This window comes from Somniosus microcephalus, chromosome 32 (genome assembly GCF_052327205.1).
Source record: "Somniosus microcephalus isolate GS21.2 chromosome 32, FLI_Smic_1.0, whole genome shotgun sequence".
NCBI lineage: Eukaryota > Metazoa > Chordata > Chondrichthyes > Squaliformes > Somniosidae > Somniosus > Somniosus microcephalus.
The window spans coordinates 7,245,658-7,269,480 of NC_141018.1; the positions used below are offsets into that span (position 1 = coordinate 7,245,658).

Sequence of the window (23,823 nt, forward strand, 5' to 3'; positions counted from 1 at the left end):
AGCTCGAGCGCGCTGTCAAACTGATTTCGCCAACCGCCTGTTGAGAGGCGGGCGCAGGCGCAGTGCCAACACAGGGCGCAGCACCGGCTGTGGTTAAGCCGGCAGCGCGGGGGAGTGGGAGTGGGTGGGTGGGGCTTTATTTATTTAATCTTTTGGCTTGCGCGACTGCTGCCAACGAAGCAGTTGCGCACGCGCAGTTCCCTGGGCTGTCTTTCTGGACGCGACTGCTGCCAACGAAGTGGTTGAGCATGCGCAGTTCCGTTGGGGAGGGTTGTTTTTTTGGTCGGGGGTGGGGGGTCGTTCTCTCATCATCATCGATCCTTGCCACCAGATTCGGTGAGAGAGACAAGGAGGGGAGTGAGTGGGTGGGCAAAAAAAGAAGAGATCGCTGCGGCCGAACCAACTAAAGAAAATAAAATAAAAGTTTGATCAGGAGAGAAAAAAATAAAAAGTTGAAGCAACATGTTGTGTGCGCTGCCGAACCGCGCCGAGCGGGGAAAGGAGGGCTTTATCCCGCCCCCCCGAGCGCGCTGACGCACTTCCTTCCGGTTGTCCTTGTGAAATGCCCGGATGGGGAGTTAGTGTCTTAACCCGTCAGAGGCGGGCGGCCTGGGCTCAGCGACACCACACACACAGCTGCTGCGGCGGAGGAGGCGGCTGTGAGTATTTGAATGTTGGGAAGAATTGAATAGGGTTTAAGATAAATGCAATGGCGGCAGGCCGATTTTCCCCCTTGGATGAGGTCCGTCAATCTGACGCGCGGTGGCGGGCTCTTGGCCGTCGTGCTGTTTATCCGGCAAATGTCCCTCTGCGCTCCCGGAGAGGGAGAGGGAGAGCGGGCTGACAGCAGCGCTGCAGCGCAGGGCAATTGCCCCAGCCTTTATCATATTAAAAAAAAAAAATCCTTTATCCTGTCTCTTGTTCTGCAATTTAAAAAAATATCAGTTTGCACTTTTTTGCATCATAAAAGACATTTGCTGGTAATCACACAAAAAAATTGCATGCAAGAGAGATTTTGTGTGTCGAATTTTATTCTATTTTCTTCCCTCCCGCCCCTTATAAAAGCTGTGAGGGGCAAGAAGGTTACGCCAGTTCTTCTGGGCAAATATGGTCTGATACAATTATTTTTTTTGGAGTTTAAAAAAAAATTTGGATTATTTAAAACCTGAACCAAAAATAACGCTTTCCAGAATTCGTTTTACATTCTTAGCAAAACGAACTGTGACAGTCCTTTTTAATTGTTCGAGACCAAATATTGAATATGCTCCTCTCGCACCAACATATTCATGGTTTTCAGTGTGAAAGGGGGCATTTTAGATTTTAGATGCTTCTCAAGTAGGGGTTTTGTATGTAATTGTTGCTTAAAAGCATTCTGGGCTGGGATTGTTTGCAAAATAGAGCACATTTTAAAAGTACGCGAAGCTGCAAAGCTATAAAGGTCAAACACTAATGCTGGATTTATTTATTAGGTTTTGCATGACACTGCAAACCTATTCCTGTGTGACTGCCAAGAAATATCTGGGTCTGGGCAGATATACATGCACAGTAAATGGATCCTGCAAGCCAGCTCGTAGTGCAAGCCCATTCCTGTATAGTTGTGCAGAAAATGGATCTTAACAAGCATGCAGTCACTTATCCGCATCTTCCATTCTGTGAAACTGTGCTATATTTTGCATCTGCAGGGAAGGTATTTTATATTATAATATAATCATAAACTTGTATCAGATTGGAGATGTACATATTCAAATGTTTGATTAGTACCAGGACTTTGCTACAGTACTGAACATATTTGACTCATTGAAGTTTGCAGCATAGAAGGTGGCTTTTGTTTCGGTTTCTGTTCTTTGCTAATTTTGAGAACGTCATTGGGGAGGCAAACGTTCCATAATTTGGAAATTGTACTACTGTCAGCGCATTTAAAGCACTTATGCTTACTTTTTGTTTGCAAATTGAACATGGGTTTCCCAGTTAATACAACTACCTATTATGGATAAAGGGCCTTTAAAACAAAATGCATCATTTAAAAGCAGGATGATAAAAGAGGGGAATGGTTTGATTTTCATTGAATATTGTGCAATGAGACTATATAATCTTTTTAATATCAAGATTAGAAACCCTAGAACATAATTTGGATCAGCGTTAGCTGCCATTCAAATGTAACATTGCAGATTTATGGCTCCATAGAATTTCTGCGACTACTGGAGCAGGGACTAGATGCAAGGATGGCGGACATTAAAAAAGATTGTTAATTTTTTTGATCTACATGAAGATTATAGCATAGGATTTCCTGTATATTGGAGAAAGGATGGGAAAAGCTTGCAGATTGCTTTTGTAAATTGACTTGTAGTATCCTTTGAGTGCAGTTATTTAAATATTCAGTGGTGTTGGTATTGAAGTAGGCTCTCACAATTCTATTTTGCAGTGTTTTGCTGTATTATTGAAGGCTACTATAATTTTTTGAATCTCTCCATATCTGAATTCTATGACTCAGACAGACCATGCCAGTATTGATCTGCTCATGCAGATGGCATAAGCCATTCACCACGCTGCTTCCGAGATCCTGATTTGCCATTATGATCGCTGCAGCCTATTCAAATTACTTTTCCAGGATATTTTTGGAGTAAGTTCACAATGGGAAGATCGGGGCACGAAACCATGCAAATGCCAGATTGCACAGTTCCTGGCAATTCTGGGCCAAATTCAACGCGCTCTAAATGATTTGAACCTGCCTGGTCTTTTTAGACTAAAAGTATCAGCAGAGTGCTTACCTTGTCAGTGGCTCTAACTTTATCTATTCTGCACTGATAGAATACCTTCTTATGGTGATGATATTTACATGTTGTAGCGCAACCTATATTTTTGGAGACTGGAGTCTAAAATGGTGGTTTGGCTAACTTTAGATTAAACTTTTAGATTAAATCTTTTTGGTGAAAGAACCAGTAAAAGTGAAAAGTATTTTTAAAGTAGATTGTTTAAGGTTGCCCTGGGTATCGAGGGGGTAAAATTCCTTCAGTCGATAAGTTGAGCAAAAAAATAAATTGAAATGAGTGCAAAATGGGAGTTTCCCATTTTGTATTCACCCAAATTTTTTTTTTGCTAAAAATTTGTTGATCGGAGCAATTTCACCCCCAACTGTGCAGTTTTCTCTAGTTTTCTTCTTGTTTGACTGAAATTTTGATGATCTAGATTTTTTTTTCTGGAGGGTAACCCTAGATAGAATGAGGACTTTTCATACATTGCTTGTTTTACTCTGCATAACATTGGCAAAGTATCATTACAATTGTTTTCCATTAGAATGAAAGGGAGCACAAAATGATGAGTCATTGTTTCAACCAATGTTTTACTTCTCTTTGTTCTGTGGACTTGATCCTCTGTTTATCACACTGTCACACTGCCTTTTTTTGGCATTTCTCCCATCCTGACAAAATTCCAAGATTTTGAAGACTCATTTTGTAAGTAATGAGAATTGAACCTAACGTGAACATGTTGTTCTAAGCTTTCAACTATATACGGATCAAGTTGTTTAAAATGCAAAATTTTGAGGTTTGCATCTTTGTCAAAATAAAAGACTGCAGGAAAATCATACCTGGCAACTGCCACATTTTTTAATGTATTAAATTTGTCTTTTAAAATCAAGTTCTTGATTTAATAGGGATAAGTTTCGTGGCTCAAATTAATGAGTTTAAAAGGTGAATTTGCCTTTTCCCAAAATGTATCTGATCCAAGAAATAATGGAGGCTTTTGAATTTCTTGCACATTTAACTCGCTCTGTCATGTTAATTATACGGACCTCTAATTGTCTTGTTTTTGCCACCTTTTAAAGGTTAAATCAGTGGAATGCTTTATTTTGGAAAATAATTCTAATTATATCACAGCGTGTTGTGCTCATGTGCCTCCTGAGGGTGGGTGGGTTGGTTGGTTTCCTTGTTTTGAGTTATACTAGAATGCCCATTGGTACACCTGTCTCCCAGTTTGCTGAAGTGATGACAATCAGCCTACTGGGAAGATTCTCCGTATATTCAAGGCTGAGAGAGATTTTTGGACTATATGGGGATCGGGTGGGAAGGTGGAGTTGAGGTCGAAGATCAGCCATGATCTTATTGAATGGCGGAGCAGGCTCGAGGAGCCGAATGGCCGACTCCTGCTCCTAATTCTTATGTACTTATATTCTGGGTTACCGGCACCAGCTGTAGACTACAGGTGGGCAGTACTTTCACTGCTGCAATCTTCTTAGTCTGACAACCTTTCAAATGATCAGTTTTTGAAGGGTTAGGAGTACTACATTTCTTTAAATTTACTATATTGAAATTTAATAAAAATCTATATTAGCTGGCAGTCGTTTCATCGTATATTACGAATAAAGGTACGCAAAGCTTTTGAGAGACAAAGAAGCATATATTAAATAGGCCCTTACACTACAAGTCCAAATACACATTTATTGCTTCTTCCCCCTTTTTGCGATAACCATGCTCTTTCAGTAATCAACATCCCAAATTTACTCTCTCTTTATGCCCTCGGTAGTACACTCCTTCACTCCCTGGCTAAGAGTGCAGGTACTCTGTTTCCAGGCTCTCTCAACGTTGCTTTATAACCAGTCACCGAGATGCTATATTCTCCTTGGCCTCGCACTGCCCCTCCCCACCCTTACTACACACTTCCAACTTCCCCTGAAAAAATATTGAGTATTGTGTGCAGTTTTGGTCGCTTTCTCTGAGGAAGGATGTTCTTGCCATGGAGGGAGTGCAGCGAAGATTCACCAGACTGATATCTGGGATGGCAGGAATGACGTATGAGGAGAGATTGGGTCGATTGGGCTTATATTCGCTGGAGTTTAGAAGAATGAGAGGGGATCTCATTGAAACTGATAAAATTCTAACAGGACTAGACAGACTAGATGCAGGAAGGATGTTCCCGATGGCGGGGGAGTCCAGAACCAGGGGTCACAGTCTAAGGATAAGGGGTAAGCCATTTACGACTGATGAGGAATTTCTTCACCCAGAGAGTGGCGAACCTGTGGAATTCTCTACCACACAAGGCAGTTGAGGCCAATTCATTAAATATATTCAAGAAGGAGTTAGATATATTTCTTAAGGCTAATTGGATCAAGGGATATGGGGAGAAAGCAGGGACAGGGTACTGAATTTGGATGATCAGCCATGATCTCATTGAATGGCAGAGCAGGCTAGAGGGGCCGAATGGCCTACTCCTGCTCCTATCTTCAATGTTGAACTTTTTTCAGCACCGGTACTTGAAGTCCAGTTGAAATCAAGAAGTTGCATCCAAACTAGAGATTTCTGTTGTCTTCATAATGAGATACCTATTCATTTGATTTTTTGTATTTGGTACACCTGTTACAGTAGATAAAAAATAATGGTGCAAGATGCATCTGATATTTGGCAGTTATTAGACAAGGTTATCCAAACTTGCTCTTATTGGGCCACTTAGCTACATACTATTGAGCCCTACAGGGGACACATACTATTGAGCCCTACAGGGGACACATACTATTGAGCCCTACAGGGGACACATACTATTGAGCCCTACAGGGGACACATACTATTGAGCCCTACAGGGGACACATACTATTGAGCCCTACAGGGGACACATACTATTGAGCCCTACAGGGGACACATACTATTGAGCCCTACAGGGGACACATACTATTGAGCCCTACAGGGGACACATACTATTGAGCCCTACAGGGGACACATACTATTGAGCCCTACAGGGCACACATACTATTGAGCCCTACAGGGCACACATACTATTGAGCCCTACAGGGGACACATACTATTGAGCCCTACAGGGCACACATACTATTGAGCCCTACAGGGGACACAATCACAAAGGAATTTTAACATGAAATAATTAGAAAAAAAGACAAACGTTTTATGTTACTGAATGCACTTTTTTCTTTTCTCAGCATCTAATAGTATGTAATTACATTAAATTATATTGTATTGTATGTATTTAGATTAGATCTTCCAAGATGTTCTTCAGGCCCGGGCCTGGAATGGCATTTTTGATGGTTACTGCGGTCTTGCTTCAGTTTAAAATGCAATCGTGATTTGCCCATTACCTTTTTATACAGTAAAGTTGCTCAACATTGAAACTGCCTATGTGAACGTTTAGAATGAAAATCCTGCGTGTATCTGTTTGAATTGAGTTTCTGAACTTTCCCAATTCAGTCACCATCTTGTATATTTATAAAAAAAACTTTTATTCATCAACCGGCCATGGGTGGTGTTACTGGTATTAGAAAATTTGCAACTCACTTTGTTTTCCCCCAAACATGTTATTTTCAATAATTTGTTAGATTTATTTGCTCCACCTCCTACAATGGATCTGCAGTATTTGCTTAAGGTACAAGTACTTTATTTATTCAATAGCAAAATACTGCAGATGCTGGAAATCTGTAATGACAACAGAAAATGCTGGAAACACTCAGCAGGTCAGGCAGCATCGTGGAGAGAGAAAAACAGAGTTAATGTTTCAGGTCGATGACCCTTCATCCGAACTCATCGACCTGAAGGGTTATCGACCTGAAATGTTCACTCTGTTTTTCTCTCTCCACGGATGCTGCCTGACTTGCTGGAGTATAATGTGGGGAAATTGACTTGCTGCACAATTTTTGAGTTAAATATTTTTTTTTTGTGCATACACCTGCTGTGAAGAGTTAAAATGGCAGTGAGGATTGTGAAGAAATTATCCCAGCGACGTTCAGTTTTGTGATGCACGCTGGTTTATGAATGGTGGGTTTAGGGAAAAAATAAGATTTGATTTTTTAATTGTTACTGTTGATGCATAATCCCCTTGAAAGCTGACACCATCGATGCAAAATTATATATAATTGCAATATATATTCAACATCTTACCTATAGTATGCTCTTGTACCTGTCCCAACATGTACTTCCCTTTGCACATACCTCCTTATTATAATTAGCCTGATTGAGTCCGCTCGGCTCCACCTCCAAAGAAGGTGGATAACCAAGAAATTGATCGAGGGGGGAAAAATAGAATACAAGAGTAAACTAGCCAGAAATATAAAAATGGATTGCAAGAGCTTCTACAAGTATGTAAAACAGAAGAGATTAGCATAAGTAAATGTGGGTCCCTTGGAGGCAGAGACAGAAGAAATGATAATGGGGAATAAGGAAATGGCAGCGACATTAAACAAATATTTTGTATCTGTTTTCACAGTAGAAGACACAACAAACAAACCAAAAATAGTGGGGAACCAAGGGGCTAATGAGAGTGAGGAACTTAAAGTAACTAATATTAGTAAAGAAAAAGTACTGGTGGAACTAAAGGCTGACACATCCCCTGGACCTGATGGCCTACATCCTAGGGTTCGGGTCCCAGACCTGAAACGTTAACTCTGTTTCTCTCTCCACGGATGCTGCTTGGCCTGCTGAGTATTTCCAGCATTTTCTGTTATTCTAAAAGAGGTGGCTGCAGTGCACTGGTTTTGATCTTCCAGAATACTCCAGATTCTAGAACAGTCTCCATGGATTGGAAGGTAGGAAATGTAACCCCACTATTCAAGAAAGGAGGGAGAGGGGAAACAGGAAATTATAGGCTGGTTAGCCTAACCTCAGTAGCAGGGAAAATGCTGCAATTTATCACATGGTAACAGTGCACTTGGAAAATCATAATATGATTAGGCCGAGTCAATACAGTTTTATGAAAGGGAAATCTAGTTTCTTGAGGTGTAACTAGCAGGGTAGATAAGGGGCAACCAATGGATTTATGATATTATTAGATTTTTAAAAGGCATTCGATAGGTGCTACCAAAGAGGTTGTTGCACAAGATTAGGGCTCATGGGATTGAGGGTAATATATTAGTATGGATTGAGGATTGGTTAACAGACAGAAAATAAAGAGTAGGAATAAACGGTTTATTTTCGGTTTGGCAGGTTGTAACTAGTGGGGTGCCGCAAGGATCAGTGCTTGGGCCTCCGCTATTTACAATCTACATCAATGACTTGGGTGAGGGGTCCGAGTGCAATGTATCCAAGTTTGCTGACAATACAAAGCTAGGTGGGAAAGTGAGCTGTGAGGAGGACACAGAGAGGCTGCAAAGGGATATAGACAGGTTAAATGAGTGGGCAAGACGGTGGCAGATGGAGGATAACGTGGGGAAATGTGAAATTATCCACTTTTGTAGGAAGAATAGAAAAACAATATTTGTTAAAAGGCGAGAGACTAGTTGGTATGCAGAGTAATTTTGGTGTCCTTGTACACAAATCACAGAAAGGTAAGTAGCTGGTGCAGTAAGCAATTAGGAAGGCAAATGGTATGTTAGCCTTTTATTGCAAGGGGGTTGGCGTATAAGAGTAAGGGAGTCTTGCTGCAATTATGTAGGGCTTTGGAGAGACCACACCTGGAATACTGTGCGCAGTTTTGGTCTCCTTACCTAAGGAAGGATATAGTTGCCTTGGAGGGGATGCAATGAAGGTTCACTAGATTGATTCCTGGGATGAGAGGGTTGGCCTATGAGGAGAGTTTGAGTAGAATGGGCTTGTATTCTCTGGAGTTTAGAAGAATGAGAAGTGATCTCATTGAAATGTATAAAATTGTTAGAGGGCTTGACAGGGTAGATGCTGAGAGGCTGTTTCCCCTGGCTGGAGAGTCTAGAACTAGGGGTCATAGTCTCAGGATAAGGGGTTGGCCATTTAGAACTGAGACGAGGAGAAATGTCTTCACTCAGGATTGTGAATCTTATGAATTCTCTCCCCCAGAGGCTGTAGCTGCTCCGTCATTAAGTATATTCAAGACTGAGAGCAATAAAGGGATATGGGGATAGGGCGGGAAAGTGGAGTTGAGGTAGAAGTTCAGTCATGATCTCATTGAATGGCGAAGAAAGCTTGAGGGGCCGAATGGCCTACTCCTGCTCCTGTTGAGATGGTGTAGTTCTCCACAGGCATCTGCAGTAAGCCTGTAAAATAAATAAATAAGTAAACAAGACCTTTCATGTGATGTTCCTCCTGCCACTTCTCACTCCTGAGACTCTCGAGCCCCTTCCCCATTAGCTGCTGACAACCTTTTGCTGTTTTTGCCCCACGACTGTGCCTGCCCCTCTTCCCCAGGTCCTTGCTTTTATGAAACTGCTTATAGTCTCATTGTCACTTTAAAACAAAAGAACTAATTTGCATTTATATAGTACATTTTACAGCCACTCCTACACTCCCTCCTGTGCCTCTGTCTGTCCCCGTGTATGAGTGCTGCCAGAGCCTGGAAACATCCAAATTCTCCCCAGACTCCATTCCACTGCGTGTTCCTGGACATGGGATCCTACACCAGCCCCTGCCCCCCAAAGGGAAAGCAATGTTTTAAAGATCGTTTCACTCCCTCTCCTCGGAAATGATTCTCATCTTCCCTTCTCCAACACTAACCAATTCTAGGCTTCTCCCCAATAGTTCTGCACCCCATTCCCCTTGTTACACTCAGCTGTCAAGAATCCTCTCCCCAGTCCTTGCATCAACTCCCTATTACTTCTGCTCTGTACTCCTACCTGCCCATTGGCGCATCCTATTACCCCTTTACCAATGATCCGAGATGGAAGCAACCCTTCCTAGTAGTCCTGCTGTAATGTACCACTTTCTCCAGTGCCCCTAGAGGCCAGAATCCTGTTTACTGCTCCTAAATCCCATCAGCCAACTGTCATTACTCCAAGATGCCACCCAGTGCTTCCACATCCATTGCTATATTCCAGTACAGATATAAAGGAAATATAAAGCTGTTCTCTTTATCATTTTCATGGAGAAAATAATGGAATTGTAGAAATTGATACTCAAAGCATCAATATGAACACCAGAATACCATGTACAGTAATAAAGATACAATTTTACTTATCCGGCCATTGTATGCTCCAGAATACATTGTGCATTAAATGGCATAACGCCTGTTATAAAGCAGCAAAGCTTGACTAACTGAACAACCAGTGGAAATCTGTTCCAATCATCTCGATCTGTATCTCTGTCTTACAAGGATAGAAGTATTACATAATCAAATGGAAAACCTATCTTCTGGTAAGGTGGTGCTGTGTCCTGTTAAAATGTAATTGTTAAGTAAATAGAGCCTCAGGTCATCCAGGCAGCTTGGCCAGTTGGAATGTGCTTGTCTGGTTCAGGTTAAAGGCTTCAACTCAGAAGTGCGCACACAGCATTTCAAGATTAATTTGTATTTGTGGGAATGAATTGAGAGCATTTGGGGCTAGAAACACTCCTGGGATTAAAGCTGGGGCCTGAAGACTTGGGTGTTGCTGGGCACTCATGGGTGGGGAGGCACTGGGATGTGGGAGTCCTCACAGGGAGGGTAGAAGTGGGAGCACTCGGTCAGGAGGAGTTTGAAAACTGGTGATGGAGACTGGGATTTGTGAGCAATCAGTGGTGGGACTGAGGGAAGAGTGTTTGGAAACACAGAGCACCGAGGAGGATGAGAACAATCTTGGGGAGGAGGAACCTGGATTGTAGGACCACTGGTACAGTTGGGTGTGGAGGAATGCGATGGGTGTGGCAGTACTTTGAGTCCGAGGACTGGAAGAGGTCTACGTTGCGGGGACTTTGAGGAAAAGCTGGTGTAGAAGGAGCACAGGATCTGTGCTTTGGGTCTGACTATTGGCCCAGGTTTGGAAGTGGCTCAACCTGGGAATGAAGCATATACAAGCCTGGAAACACAATCGAAGTTTTGTGACTGTCGTCAGTAAATGTGAGAGACAGAAGTGTTGGGCAGTGGGCATTGCTTACAGGTGGTCTGCACTGTGGTTGTAATGTTTAGTATGATCTCATTCTGAGCCTGGGAATAACACATGGTGGGGATGGAGGGAGGAGGGTGGACATGTAGGCAGTGCACAGCACTGGCGGGTTATGGGGGTGGGGGAAGAAAGAATAGTGGAGGGGGAGAGCTGGAAAGCAGAGTGCATTGGGGCGGAGGGTATGCATGCATTGTCCGTTGATATGAGGGGCTGAATTTCTATGGGGAAAGCAGGTTGGAAGTGGGCGGGGGGGGGGGGGGAGCTTCAAGGCAGTCGGGAAACCTGGGAGAATGGGTTCCCCGACCACCTTGGCCACGTTGAGAGGCTGGCTTGCTTCGAGTGGGTAGGCCTGCGGTACTAGGGGTCGGAGGAGCAGCAGCGGGGTGGGGCGGGTGTCGGGTGAGGTCTGGACTAATGATCCAGAGACGGGAGTTCAAATCCCACCACGGCAGCTGGGGAATTTAAATTCAGCTAATTAAATCTGGAATAAAAAGCTGGAATCCGTAATGGTGACCATGAAACTATCGGATTGTCGTAAAAACCCACCTGGTTCACTATGCCCTTTAGGGAAGGAAATCTGCCGTCCTTGCCCGGTCTGGCCTATATGTGACTCCAGACCCGCAGCAATGTGGTTGACTCTTAACTGCCCTCTGAAATGGCCTAGCAAGCCACTCAGTTGTAACAAACCACTACGAAACACAAAAATAAGAATGAAACCAGACGGCCTGCCCGGCATTGACCTTGGCACCGGCTACGGACACGGCAACGGCACACCCAGCCCAGTCAACCCTGCAAAGTCCTCCTCACCAACATCTGGGGACTTGTGCTAAAGTCAAGCAACAGCCTGACAGTCATACTCACAGAATCATACCTTTCAGCCAATGTCCCGAACTCCACCATCACCATCCCTGGGTATGTCCTGTCCCACCGGCAGGACAGACCCACCAGGGGTAACAGCACAGTGGTATACAGTCGGGAAGTAGTGGCCCTGGGAGTCCTCAACATTGACTCTGGACCCATGAAGCCTCATGGCTTCAGGTCAAGCATGGGCAAGGAAACCTCCTGCTGATTACCACCTACTGCCCTCCCTCAGCTGATGAATCAGTACTGCTCCATGTTGAACACCACTTGGAAGAAGCACTGAGAGTAGCAAGGGCACAGAATGTACTCTGGGTGGGGACTTCAATGTCCATCACCAAGAGTGGTTCGGTAGCACCACTACTGACCGAGCTGGCCGAGTCCTGAAGGACATAACTGCCAGTCTGGGCCTGCGACAGGTGGTGAGAGAACCAACACGAGGGAAAACCTACTTGACCTCGTCCTCACCAATCTACCTGTCACAGATGCATCTGTCCATGACAGTATTGGTAGCAGTGACCACCGCACAGTCATTGTGGAGATCCTCCATCGTGTTAAATGGGATAGATTCAGAACAGATCTAGCAGCTCAAAACTGGGCATCCATGAGGCGCTGTGGGCCATCAGCGGCAGCAGAATTGTATTCCACCACAATCTGTAACATCATGGCCCGGCTCAATAAGGAGTGTAGAAGAGCATGCCAGGAGCAGCACCAGGTGTACCTAAAAATGAGGCACCAACCTGGGGAAGCTGCAACACAGGACTACATGCATGCTAAAAAGTGGAAGCAGCATGCTATAGACAGGGCTAAGCGATCCCACAATCAACGGATCAGATCAAAGCTCTGCAGTCCTGCCACATGCAGTCGTGAATGGTGGTGGAACATTAAACAACTAACGGGAGGAGGAGGCTCCATGAATATCCCATCCTCAATGATGGTGGAGCCCAGCACGTGAGTGCAAAAGACAAGGCTGAAGCATTTCCAACTATCTTCAGCCAGAAGTGCCGAGTGGATGATCCATATTGGCCTACTCCTGAGGCCCCCACCATCACAGAAGCCAGTCTTCAGCCAATTCAATTCACTCCATGTGATATCAAGAAATGGCTGAGCGCACTGGATACAACAAAGGCTATGGGCCCCGACAACATCCCGGCTGTCGTGCTGAAGACTTGTGCTCCAGAACTAGCCTCGCCTCTAGCCAAGCTGTTCCAGTACAGCTACAACACTGGCATCGGCAGTGCTATCTTACTCACCATTAACCTGCTCACTGATGCCCAGTTTGGGTTCCGCCAAGACCACTTGGCTCCCGACCTCATTACAGCCTTGGTCCAAACATGGACAAAGGAGCTGAATTCCAGAGGTGAGTTGAGAGTGACTGCCCTAGACATCAAGGCAGTATTTGACCGAGTGTGGCATCAGGGAGCCCTAGTAAAACTAAAGTCAATGGGAATCGGGGGGGAAAACTCTCCACTGGCTGGAGTCATACCTAGCACAAAGGAAGGTGGTTGTGGTGGTTGGAGGTCAATCGTCACAGCCGCAGGACATTGCTGCAGGAGTTCCTCAGGGCAGTGTCCTAGGCCCAACCATCTTCAGCTGCTTCATCAATGACCTTCCCTCCAATACAAGGTCAGAAATGGGGATGTTCGCTGATGACTGCACAGTGATCCGTGCCATTCACAACTCCTCAGCTAATGAAGCAGCCCTTGCCTGCATGCAACAAGACCTGGACGACGTTCAGGCTTGGGCTGATAAGTGGCAGTTAACATTAGCGCCACAGAAGTTGCAGGCAATGACTATCTCCAACAAGCAAGAGTCTAACCACCGCCCCTTGACATTCAACGACATTACCATCGCCGAATCCCCCACCATCGACATCCTGGGGTCACCATTGACCATAAATTTAACTGGACCAGCCACACACATACTGTGGCAACAAGAGCAGGTCAGAGACTAGGTATTCTGTAGCGAGTGTCTCACCTCCCGACTCCCCAAAGCCTTTCCACCATCTACAAGGCGCAAGTAAGGAGTGTGATGGAATACTCTCCACTTGCCTGGATGAGTACAGCTCCAACAACACTCAAGAAGCTCGACACCATATAGGACAAAGCCGCCCGCTTGATTGGCACCCCATCCACCACCTTAAACATTCACTCCCTCCACCACTGGCGTACCGTGGCTGCAGTGTGTACCATCTACAAGATACACTGCAGCACCTCCCAAACCTGCGACCTCTTCCACCTAGAAGGACAAGGGCAGCAGGCGCATGGGAACACCTCCAAGTCACACGCCATCCTGACTTGGAAGTATATCGCCGATCCTTCATCGTTGCTGGGTGAAAATCCTGGAACTCCCTCCCTAACAGCACTGGGAGTACCTTCACCACACGGACTGCAGCAGTTCAAGGCGGCAGCTCGCCACCACCTTCTCCAGGGCAGTTGGAGATGGGCAATAAATGCTGGCCTTGCCAGCGGCGCCCACATCCCAGGAACTAATAATAACAAAGAATCGTAGGCCTTGTGGTGGGGGGTTCGGCAGGGATGCTGAATCAAGGAGGTACATGTAAAGGCACTTACTCGCCGTGCCTTAGCTGGCGGGTTTCACGAGGCCTGCAAAACCCCACCAGCTAAAGTTAAAGACAAGATGCAGGTTAAAGAAGAGGCTTCGCCCCTCATTATAATACTTAAATTGACGACCTGCCTCCTGGCAGTGGATAGGCTGCTCTTTTCCCCCCCCCCCCCCCATCCCGCCTCCGTTAAAACTGGAAATGGGCTGGTTCTGGTCAAGATTCACATTTTTAACACTAACCTCCCACATGACCCCAACCCATTGGTTAAAATTCTGAGGTTTCAGTCAGTAGTTAACTAGGTGCAGAGTGATTTTGTTCCAAATCAGGACTAGTATTTTCTTTTGGACCATCGTGTTGGCTCCAACTGTTAGACTGTAGTCAACAGAATATTACTATGCTATAGTTCACGATCTGGGGTTGGCCCCCATGAAGGTGGCGAGCCTGGCGTGTGACATTGTGGTTTACACTGTACTTTTTGTGATGAGTTTATGTTGCGATAGTTGGTTTAGTATCTCATCCAAAGGACAAGGCATTTCTGCAGTAGTGCACTGGGGTGCCTGCCTAATTTATGTGCTGAAGTCTTAGGGTGGGGCTCTTGACTGAGAGTGAAAGTGCTATCAACTGAGTCAGGCTGTTACAGGGCGTGCTTAATGCTGAATCTAGATCGTTCATTCATAGTACTGAAAATCCTTCTTTTGAGCATCCAACTTTTATAAAAAAAAAAAAAAAAAAAAATAGCATCAGACAACAAAGGTGCCATACATCTTGTATTTTACTTGTGTTACTATTAATGTCTTGTGGTTTCCCGCAATTCCATGCTTGAACCTCTCCGATCAGGTATCTGTCCTTGCCACAACACTGAAACTGCCCTAATCAAAGTCACAAATGACATCCTATGTGACTGCGGAGCACCAGCCCCCCTCATCTTTCTCGACCTGTCTGCAGCCTTTGACATGGTTTACCATTGTCCAGCTGGGTGGGACTGCCCTTGCCTGGTTCCACTCTTACCTATCCAGAGAATCACCTGCAATGGCTCCTCTTGCCCCCACAGAATTAATCCCGGAGTCCCAAAATGATCTATCCTTGGCCCCCTCCTATTTCTCATCGACATGCTACCCCTTGACAGCATCATCCGAAAACACAATGTCAGGTTCCACATGTACGCTGGCGATACCCAGCTCTACCTCACCACTCTCGACCCCGCCACTGCTTCTGTGCTGTCAAATTGCTTTTCCGACATCCTGGATGAGCTGAAATTTCCTCAAAATAAGCATTGGACAGACTGAAACCATTGTCTTTGGTCCCTGCTGCTAACTGTTTCCGAGCCACCGATTCCATCTTCCTCCCTAGCCATGTCTCCGGTTGTACCAGACTGTTCGCAGCCTCCATATCCTATTCGATCCTGAGCTGAGCTTCTGACCCATAACCTCTTCATCACAAAGGCAGACTGCCTACTTCCACCTCTAATATTGTCCGTCTCTGTTTCTGCCTCAGCCCATCTGCTGCTGAAACACTCATCCATCCTTCTGTTAGCTCCAAACTCAACTATTCCAATGCTGCTCTGGCCGGCCTCCCATGATCCAACCTCCATAAACTAAAGCTCATTCAAAAATTCAGCTGCCCATATCCTAACTTGTACCAAGTGCCATTCACCCAACACCCCTGTGCTTGCTGTCCAACATTTAAAAAAAAAAAAAACTTTCATCCTCATGTTCAAATCCCTCCACGGCCTTGCCCCTCCCTATCTTTGTACTTGCTTCCAGCCCTACAACCCTCCGAGAACTGCTTTCTTCCAACTCTGGCCTCTTGTGTGTCCCCCACTTCCTGCGCTCACAGTTGGCGTCTGTGCTTTCTGCTGTCTAGGGCCGAAGCTCTGGAATTCCCTCCTTAAACCTCTCTGCCTACACCTCCTTTAAGATGCTCCTTAAATCTTAACTCTTCAACCAAACGTTTGGTCACCTAATATCTCCTTTTGGTGTCAATTTTTGTCTGTTTTCACTCCTGTGTAGCACCTTGGGTGTTTTGCTAGGTTAAAGGTGCCATATAAATACAAGTTGTTTATTTTTCACTGAAGTGGAAATGGTTGACATAGGTAAGTATAGTTCCTGATTCTCCCCATGTTCTCCATATCTAGCAAAGTGAGTACTTGTGTACATACTGATCGCGCAAGAACAAAGGCTTGTCGACTGAACAGATCCTAAAGCTACACCATAGGACTTGCATTGTTTGTGCTAACTCAAATTGAAAATATCTCACATTTTAAATGTCAGCTTGTCTTCAATACTCTTTCTACATTTCAGCTCTAATGGACACAAGGATACATTCACTGACCCGGTGCCACTTGATGGGAGAGCGGTTAGGAGATGACATATGACACTGTAGTACTAGTTCTCCAAACTGTGCTTCCTTTGAGAAAAGCTTCCTGTTGGAAATGCGGTATTGGTGAATTTAGCCTATATAGAATATTGTATAAGTAATCGTGTGTTAACTTGTTTTCAAATTTAGTTTAATTGCTTCATCAGTCAACAAAATCATCTTCACTGAATCTCAAAGGGCATTAACAAATAATCAAACATGCTTAAGGTACCCTGCAAAGAAAACTTTTAAATGTTAATTCAGTGTTATGTGGGTTTGATTGCCAGTAAAGAGAAGGGGCTAGAAATTCATCTATTTACCGCCACTCCGTAGCACCATAAAATGGCGTCCCCTGCTCTTTCGGCAGTTGGTGGTGGGTCCTGCGGTGGCCATTCTCCTCCCTCCCCTTGCACTGCCGGTAACTGGCAGCGCCCTGGGGGGGAGGGGAGAATGGCGGCGTGGTGACTTCATTCGGCGTGCCAGAGGCCGTGTGTAGCGCTCAAGTCAGTTCAGGATGGGAACTTCGCCTCTAAGGTGTCCACTAACGCTACCAGGAGGGCATTGCATAGAAGGTTAGCACTGCGCCACCGATCTCCAGCCTCTCGGACAAATTTATTCTCCTTCGCATTGTGGTCATTATCAGCAGCTGTTGATTCCACGAATTTCTAGGCCTAGCAGTTTTGCCCAAACTTACTCCCGTTCCTACAAATGTTAAGAGGAGAAAATGATCCCTAAGCTCTGGAATTCCCATCCAAAATCTCTCCTTTTAAGATACTGCTTAAAAACCCATCAAGCTTTTGGTCATCTGTCCAAATATCTCCTTTTATGTAGCTCGGTGTCACATTTTCTTTTGATAATGCTCCTCTGAAGCGCCATGGGATGTTTTACTGTGTTAAAAGCGCTATATAAATGCCGGTGGTTGTTGTGACTTGTGATTTATAGAATTCTGGTAAGCGAACATAACCGCTGATTTTTCTGGCCCTGCTGCTGGAGCAGCACCTTATATCATACACCCAGCATTCTAATATGGCCGGTCTCATTCATTATGCACCGAAAGTTCCTGGCCTGAATTGGGCTTGCCAGTGGGAATTCAGTGGCATGTGGTGAGGGAGGGGTGGTTGGAAGTACCACTGCACAGCTGCAGATCTTGAAGGCTGCGGCTGGTATTTAAAGGAGCTGCTTCAGTAGTGGAAACCTGGAACTGGCTAGCCAGTAATGTAGCACATCTCCATTTGCAAATGTTGCTTTGGAGCTACATTGCATAAAGTGCAGTGAAGGACAGCTGTCATGTTTGGGACCCCAGGCCATCCTCCCCATAGGAGAAGTATACATTGTGCTCGACAAGAGGTAGTGGACACAGCAAATGCTGTTCAAAACACCCAAAGGACATCGGTCAGATGGAAAAAGGTTAAAAGCCTCAAAGTATGCTAAGGCAAGGCTAGCCAGTATTTCACTAGACCAAGTAGGTGGTCTACATATTAAATGTGAAGATGGAGAGGACTGTCAATCCATTGAGATTTGTTTTAAGATGCAGATGTTGTGACTGTACCCTGGGATGCAGTCACTTCAGCTTAATCCTGTGTTGGTTGTTCATCAAATGGAGTGGAACCTTATGCACTTCAGAAAGGTTACAGGATAGTGTGCTGGGTCCTGGATGGCCATGTGGCTGCCATCAATAACACCCTGAACTTTGGGGAATCGTGATGTGAAGAAGTGACAAGGCCTTCTCTTGAGCAGCTAGGTTTTTGGGTGAAAAATGATGGTGTTTGGCATCGGTGACCTGCTTGAAGCATTTCTGCAATGCTGTTGCTCCAGTTCTATTTTGGTAGTTTGAAATGAGCTTGAGGCAAAGAAGTAAGAACGTTGACTGCCAGTGACCGTGCCATCCCTGTGGTGCAGGTTTTCTGCCGGTCAGATTTGAACCGAGGCAGAATTTTTCACTGATTTCATCTTCCAGCAGATATTTTCTTTAGACATTTCTATGGGCGGGTACAGGCACTCTTCCTCTGGCATAATAGAATCTTCCTTGCCTTTCATCCTGCACCTTTCCAAATAATACAAAAGAGAGAAGTTTTCATCTCGAATTTTAATTGCAGCAGTGATAAAATGCCAAAATCAATGCTGAATAATTCAGCTGTCACAAACCTAAAGTTCAAGTCTACTCGTGTAAGCTGCTCCCCTTAAAGCACTGATTTACTCGGCCCAGAATGACCCCAATTGTCCATTCTATATGGGTGCTCTGAATGAACATTGTACATTCCCTCAGAGAATTGGGGGCAATCAGCACAGGAACAATTCCATAACATTACTTGATTTTTCATATTGAAATAAGTCTCTTGCGTTTTTTGTGTGCGACCACTTTAGTCTGTCTTAAAAAAATGACGCACAATGGTTGGAGATCTGGCCAAATTGATTTCTACCTGACTTTCTGTTCCCGATTGCTCTTTGCTCTCTTGCACCACTGGCTGTGGAGATTGTGAAATTGACCCTGAGGATTTATCAATACACAAAAATGTAAAGTGCATATTTTCCTTAAATTCCTGAGTTATTTCAATAAAGATAATGCAAACCTTCAATTTTGAGGGTACTGTCCAGCCTTGAAATGTCTTTATCACTAACTTGGATAATTAACCTAAAACAAATTGTTGTAAGTAGATAAATGAGTCGGACCCAGTTTGGACGGTAATCTGGCTGTGTGAAATTGGTGACTAAGTAAGGGTTAGTACCGGAGCATGTGCACTGTACATAATACACTCATTGTGCTGGAATTTGATTGAAATAGTACGCACATCACTAATATTAGAAGCTAGAAAACTGAAAATTTCACGCTTGCTTTTAAAATCTGTGCTGTAACGTGTTGCCTTCCTTGTTATATCATGAATTATTGAACCATTAATAAGGATACACATTTAGGAAAATCATGAGAGGTGCTAGAAATTGATCTCTTTTTCTGGCTGTCCCTGGTTAAGCTGCACAGCTAACTTCCAACATTTTAAAAACTGATACAATTGACCTGATAGCAGCTTTTAGGACGTCCCAAAGCGTGTTACAGCCAGTGAAAAACTTTCGAAGTGTGGTCACAGTTGTAATGTAGGAAACGTGGCAGCCAATTTGTGACAGCAAGCTCCCACAAACAGCAATGTGCTGATGACCAGATAATCTGTTTCATTGATGTTGGTTGAGGGATAAATATTGACCAGGACATTGATGTTCTGGTGGAATGATGGCAGTTTAACCTTTTTTTCCTCTTGCTGCTTCATTCCCCTCCATATGTAAAAGTTCCCATTGGCAGGCAGCTTTTTGCCAGACATTTTAAGAACATCAGTCCTCAGCCTGTCATTAGGCTTTGAAGGAATTGTTTAAAGGATTGAAATGAATGAGATTTGAACATTTTAAACTAATTGCTTTGACACTTTTTGTGGGCGTCAATTTATATTGGAGACTTTAAAAATAAACATTGTGAATCTTTGAAAAACATTAAGTGGGAAGAGAGACCAGTTGAGGTCGCAATCTGACGAAGCAGAAGGTCTATGGTGGCACCTGCCAAGAAATAGGCAGGTGCCCACCCTCCTAGTCCTTTGCAATGTCTATGGGGTGCTGCAAGAGAAACAAACCGTAGAAAGATACTTGCCCATTTATTTTTATCTGTGCTCCATTGCTTTTGTATTTTTCTTAAATAAGCCAAAGGCAATCTTTTAAAATTGATAATTCTCATTTGGAATTGTTAACTTATTCTGCCATGCAGGCCAAATGAAGAACAAACTTACATTTAAGTAGCACCTTTCGCAATGAAAGAGGTCCGAAATTAATTTATAGCCAGCAAATTACTTTTCGAAGCAAAATACTGCGGATGCTGGAAATCTGAAATAAAAACAGAAAATGCTGGAAATACTGAGCAGGTCAGGCAGCATCTGTGGAGCAAGAAACCGAGTTAACGTTTCAGGTCGATGACCCTTCGTCAGAACTTTCTGAACTGCTGTCGCTGTTATGTGGACGCAATTCACAACTCCTCAGATAATGAAGCTGTCCATGCCCGCATGCAACAAGACCTGGACGACGTTCAGGTTTGGGCTGATAAGTGGCAAGTAACATTTGTGCCACAGAAGTGCCAGGCAATGACTATCTCCAACAAGCGAGAGTCTAACTAGTGGAGTAGACAAATGGGAACCGGTAAATGTGGTGTACCTGGATTTTCAGGAGGCCTTCGATAAGGTCCCACACAAGAGGTTGGTGAACAAAATTAGGGCACATGGAATTGGGGGTAATATACTAGTATGGATTGAGAATTGGTGAACAGACAGAAAACAAAGAGTAGGGATAAACGGGTCTTTTTCAGGATGGCAGGCTGTGACTAATTGGGTACCGCAAGGATCGGTGCTTGGGCCCCAGCTATTCACAATCTATATCAATGATTTGGATGAGGGGACTAAATGTAACATTTCCAAATTTGCTGATGACACAAAGCTAGGTGGCAGTGTCAGTTGTGAAGAGGCTTCAAGGAGATCTCGACAGGCTCTGAGTGGGCGAGAACATGGCAGATGGATTATAATGTGGATAAATGTGAAGTTATCCACTTTGGTGGAAAAAAACAGAAAGGCAGAGTATTTCCTAAATGGAGAAAGATTGGGGAATGCAGATGCTCAAAGGGACCTGGGTGCCCTTGTACATGAGTCACTGAAAGTGAATGTGCAGGTGCAGCAAACCATTAGGAAGGCAAATGGTATGCTGGCCTTCATTACAAGAGGATTTGAGTACAGGAGTAAAGAAATCTTACTCCAATTATACAGGGCTTGGTGAGACCACACCTGGAGTACTGTGTACAATTTTGGTCTCCTTACCTAAGGAAGGATATACTTGCCATAGAGGGAGTGCAACGAAGGTTCACGAGAATGATTCCTGGGATGGCGGGACTGTCGTCAGAGAAGAGATTGAGTAAAATAGGCCTATATTCTCTTGAATTCAGAAGAATGAGAGGGGATCTCATTGAAGCATACAAAATTATTACAGGACTTGATAGGGTGGATGCTGGGAGAATGTTTCCCTTGGCTGGGGAGTCTAGAACCAGGGGCCACAGCCTCGGGATAAAGGGTAGGCCATTCAGAACTGAGATGAGAAGAAATTTCTTCTCTCAGAGGATGGTGAATCTTTGGAATTCTCTACCCCAGAGGGCTGTGGAGGCTCAGTCATTGGGTATATTAAAAACAGAAGTCGACAGATTTCTGACTAGTAAGGGCATCAAGGGACATGGCGATAGGGCCGGTGAATGGAGTTGAGGCAGAAGATCAGCCATGATCTCATTGAATGGCGGAGCAGGCTCGAAGGGCCGAATGGCCTACTGCTCCTATTTCTTATGTTCTTATGTTCCCCATGACATTCAACGGCATTACCGTCGCCAAATCCCCCACCATCAACATCCTGCGGGGGGGGGGGGGGGGGGGGTCATCATTGACCATAAACTTAACTGGACCAGCCACATAAATACTGTGGCAACAAGAGCAGGTCAGAGGCTGGGTATTCTGCGGCGAGTGTCTCTCCTTCTGGCTCCCCAAAGCCTTTCCACCATCTACAAGGCACAAGTAAGGAGTGTGAGGGAATACTCTCCACTTGCCTGGATGAGTGCAGCTCCAATAATATTGAAGAAGCTCGACACCATCCAGGATAAAGAAACCCGCTTGATTGGCACCCCACCCACCACCTTAAACATTCACTCTCTCCACCACCGGCGTGCCGTGGCTGCTGTGTTGTACCATCTTCCACCTAGAAGGACAGGGCAGCAGGCGCATGAGAACACCACCACCTCCAAGTTCCCCTCCAACTCACACACCATCCTGACTTGGAAGTACGGTGGCATAGTGGTTAGCACTGTTGCCTCACAGCGCCAGGGACCCGGGTTCAAATCTGGCCTCGGGTGACTGTGTGGAGTTTGCACATTCTCCCCGTGTTTGCGTGGGTTTCCTCCGGGTGCTCCGGTTTCCTCCCACAGTCCAAAGATGTGCGGGTTAGGTTGATTGGCCATGATAAAAATTGACCCTTAGTGTTAAGAGATTAAATACGTGGGGTTACGGGGATAGGGCTTGGGTGGGATGGCTGTCTGTGTAGGGACCGGGTGCTAGGGTTTGGATGATCAGCCATGATCTCATTGAATGGCGGAGCAGGCTCGAAGGGCCGAATGGCCTACTCCTGCTCCTATCTTCTATGTTTCTATATCGCTGGTCCTTCATCGTCGCTGGGTCAAAATCCTGGAACTCCCTACCTAACAGCACTGTGGGAGCACCTTCACCACACGGACTGCAACGGTTCAAGAAGGCGGCTCACCACCACCTCAAGGGCAACTAGGGATGGGCAGTAAATGCTGGCCTTGCCAGCGACGCCCACAACCCATTAAAAAAAATCTTAGTTTTTGCACAGAAGATTCCACAAACAGCACTGAGTAAATGAACAAATAGTCCGTTTTAGCATTGTTGGTTGGTGAGTAACTGTTATCCAGAACAGCGGGAGATCTCCCCTGCTCTTTGAATGGTGTCATGGGATCTCTTACAGCCACCTGAGCAGGCAGATGGAACATCGGCTTAGCATTTCATCTGAAAGATGGCACCTCCAATAATGCAGCACTTCCTCAGTACTGAACTGAATACTGATTTGATTACGTAATATTATGGTCCAGTTAGCCAAATTCTGTACAAGTAGAATAAAAAATGCTGGAAGTATACAGCAGGCCTGTCCGGCATCTGAAAAAAGAATAGTTAAGTTAACTCTGAGTAGAGACCCTTCATCGTAACTGAATACAGAAAGGCTGAGCCCCATTTTGTAGAGCTAACGAAACCAAGAGAACGGGTGAATGACCGGTCATTGGGTCAAATGTGCCAAGTACTAGTACAGAGATGTCACTGGATTTAATAACTTGTGATCAATGTTTTATATGTCAGTAGTTTTCACATTAATTTCATTCATCTGTGAAAAGGCAAGAAGTGGGTAAACCAGCCCCAAAACAACAGTGGAATGCTAAAGGGAGAAATAGATAGGAAAATGGAGGAGACAGAACATGTTTGAAGTTGCTGAAGTTAATTTTAGACTAGAAGGCTGCTAAATGCCCCAGTAGAAAGAGGAGATGCTTTGGGTAATCCTGCACTCTGTGCAGGGAACTGTGCGGGCAGGAGTATTGGGGCTTATCGTGTCGTAGCCTTGTCGCCCTGTGGGTGTGGTGCTCTGGTGGTGGGAGTGCAGGATTGGTGGGAGCGCAGGATTGCCGAATTACTCCTGATCTGAAGTTTACACTTGGTTGGGACAG

At 44.8% G+C, this 23,823-nt stretch overlaps 1 protein-coding gene across 4 annotated transcripts in view; it reads left to right on the forward strand.

Moving 5' to 3' along the window:
* Positions 1-380: 380 nt before the first annotated feature.
* The window catches only part of herc1 (HECT and RLD domain containing E3 ubiquitin protein ligase family member 1), a 251,209-nt gene continuing 227,766 nt past the window's right edge, over positions 381-23,823 (forward strand). For 2 of the 4 annotated variants that reach the window (XM_085972042.1, XM_085972044.1), the window contains exon 1: positions 381-659. The gene's annotated coding sequence lies outside the window, so the exon portion shown is untranslated. The remainder of the gene's footprint in view (positions 660-23,823) is intronic. The other 2 variants (XM_085972043.1, XM_085972045.1) reach the window with 1 other exon arrangement.